Consider the following 3,314-nt stretch of genomic DNA (forward strand, 5'->3'; position numbering starts at 1 on the left):
GCAAAAGATCCAGAATATGCATATCCATCAAAACAGGATGTAAATTAGTGACTGTAAGCGTCTGGGAGAGGGGAAGAATCGGGAATGATTGCTTATGGGTATGGAATTTCTTTTCAGGGAATGACAAAAATGTTCTGGCATTGGTGATGATTGTTGCATATAAAAACCAGTGAATTGTACAATTCATTATTTTTAGAGCATGCAGAGGATTTAACTCAGGGCCTCTAAGCACTCTACCCTCGGCCTGGTTATATACATAAGATGGTGAATTTATTGTGTGACAACTGAAAAAAAAAAAAGGATAGGTAGGCAAGTCTATTTTCTGAGACTATACCAAGATTATGGTCTCCAAATATATTAAATGAAAAAAATAAAGAACAGAGCAGCATGAATGGTATGCTACCATACTTTAAAAAATGTATACATACATGCTTTATAGGCATAAAATATCTGCAAAGATAAACAGGAAACCACCGACATTATTTCCTGGCTGCAGGAAGGGAAAGCTACCCTTCAGGGTACTGTTTTGGACCTTCTGAATTTTGCAGGGTTCAATTATTACCACTTCCAATTTCTTTTTTATAGAAAGAAATAATAAGGAATACTTTGTTACTTTATCTTTAGCATTTAAGAGATCAACTGCATTTTCTTCTGTAATAAACTTAAAAGATACTCCCCTTTTCTCAGATTTATTATTTAGCAACTAATGAATATTTTAAATGCTTAATAATTGTATTCATTATATTTATGATTGTTTAACTTTCTCATGGAGAGAAAGAAACCCAGGCATAGGCATAAAAATACATGCTGAGCCTTCCATATAATTTTGGTTTTTACAGATACTTGGGGGCAGTGTCTATGAAGTGGGCCGAGAGGCACCACCAAGTGACCAGTCCCGGGTTGTGACCTTCGACCCACTGCTCAATCCATCTCAAGATCTGGTTTATGTTGTCCTCTAGCTCTTCAGGCGTATTGTTGGGCAGCTGGTGCAACACGGTATCTTCCTTGTATGATAACATGGCCTCTTCATAAAGAACTTGAAAAATTTCACCCTCATTATTGTCTCCTAATTCCTTCACATTATAACTCCTTGTTTCAGGTCTTTTGTACAATATATTGTTATGTATTCTCAACACAAAAACTGCATGAAAGCATCGTTCAGGAAAGAAATCACAATCATGGTAGTCAACAATAACTCCACCTTCTGCCATTTGGTTCTCTAACCACTTTTTCTTCATTTAAAATGGGACACTCATTATAGCCATTATCTAACGCCCCTTCTCAAGCTATATCACCCACATTACTGTAGTTCACTCCTGAACTAGCTGCAAGTTTTTTGCCTAATTTGGTTTTTCCAGCTCCTGGTGTACCGGTGATCAGGATACCAGTGGCCCAGGTGCGTCAGATCGCTCTCCTTGTACACTGTCTTGTCTGGCTTATTCTTTCCACATTTCATAATCTTCTTCTGTTTGTTTTATACATAACTCCCAGTGAGTTGACACATTCAGTCAGAAGAATAGTGAAACCTACAACTACTCCATCTTCCCTGAAGCACAATTCTCATACTGATTTTTTAAATAAACTATTTTGCTGGATAAAAAATAATGTCATTAATTTCATTAATTAATGATGCCAGTAATTAATAATGCCATAGGTAAACAGGAATTTGAAGAATGAGCGAAATTCAATAAAAGATCAACCAAGAAGCAAACTGGATAGAAACAAGAGATGTTGCGAACATTTTGGAGATACATTTCAAGATGTTTTCTGGAGAATTCATTTTATTTATGGTACAGGGAAATTCACTAGCCTTAGAAACAATACTGGGAAGTAGTCAAGGGTGAAAAAGTAGCTGAAGATATTGAACACAAAATGGAAAATTTTCTACTCAGGATCAGAAAGAATTCTGTGAAGCAGTGAAAATATTGAGACTTACAGGCAAGTATTACAGGATAAGTTGATAACTCTTTATTCACCAACAGTACAACCTTATGAAATATTCCTGTTGAGTCAAGGACGTGTGTTTATCTTAAAGCACACAATTCCAGATTGGCTAAAAATTCAGGAGGAAAAAAAACAACTTTGTTAAATTCATTGTCTCTTTCATTACTAATTTCAATTATCAATGTTAAACTTAAATATTAATACTAGTTTTGTTTTTGGTATGCCTTTTATTATTACTTGATTAATTACAAATATAATAAAACATATTACTTATATACTCATTAATGTTTATTAAATGTCTATTTCCATAACTCATTACCAAAATTGCCATTATGTTTTGTTTTATATTTGCTGAGGTAATTTCTGGTATCATCAGGATACAATTATGTTTAATCTAAGTAAATTTTATCTCATTGCATGAATGTATTTGCTATTCTTCTTAATGCATTTACTCTATTTTCTACTTTCACTATATATTTCTTTTGTCTGAAAGAGTTCTTTGCTCAAGACCGTATTTACCTCAAAAATATTTCATTCTTGTTTAATTGATAATTAGAGGATGATTTCATAACTCAAAAGAACAAGGAATATCAACTGAAGCATAAAATAACATGTCCTATAAAATGAGAAAGTCTATAATAAAATTCAGAGATATTTTTGTATGTGAAAAGTATATCATTAAATGACTGAAAAACAAAGCTGTTCTCAAGTACATAACGAAATATTTTCTAAAAACAATGGAAGAATTTGAAAACAAATGCTCCAAATGGAATGTTGCAAGGATGTAAGCATTCCTTCAAATGTTTCAAAATATCCTTTATATATAAATTGCACGGCTCTAAGTATTCTGTGAGATATTAGTTAAAATAGTCCTTTTGGAATCTAGATCAGAAAACTATTACAAAAATTAAAAGTGTTGGATCAAATTTTACTCTTAAATTAAAAAATAGAATACCAATGTATAGATCTGTTTTTCTTTAAATGATAAATCTATTAAAACATGCTTTTGAGAGGATTTTGCCAGACTCACACAGAGGTCAGGAGGGGACTCTCTCCTGGCCTCTCACACACATATGTCCTCTTAACTGCCTAGTGAAAATGACAGAATGCAATTTTACAGTACTCATAAAACCTAATATTGTTTTAATTCCTGGGATCTTAAATTAGAGTTTAACACCAGATAAAGAAGCCTCAGGCTTCAATCAAAAGGAAGGAAGGGGGTTAGAATTTTCGGAGTTCTTTAAAATCTACTTTTGATTCTTCATGGGAAATTTTATCAAGTAAAAATAGCAATTTTATTCTTGGCTCATTTTATTGACTCATTGGCCTTAATTACATCACCAAATCTGATACTTTACATGCTGCCTGAC

At 33.0% G+C, this 3,314-nt stretch overlaps 1 pseudogene; it reads right to left on the minus strand.

Annotated features, from left to right (window-relative positions):
- Positions 1–833: 833 nt before the first annotated feature.
- LOC147830035 (adenylate kinase isoenzyme 6 pseudogene) lies at positions 834–1,401 on the minus strand (annotated as a pseudogene).
- Between the last annotated feature and the right edge of the window lie 1,913 nt (positions 1,402–3,314).

This window comes from Heterocephalus glaber, unplaced genomic scaffold, assembly GCF_053883595.1.
Source record: "Heterocephalus glaber isolate CG9 unplaced genomic scaffold, H.glaber_assembly_v1.0 deba00000331, whole genome shotgun sequence".
NCBI lineage: Eukaryota > Metazoa > Chordata > Mammalia > Rodentia > Bathyergidae > Heterocephalus > Heterocephalus glaber.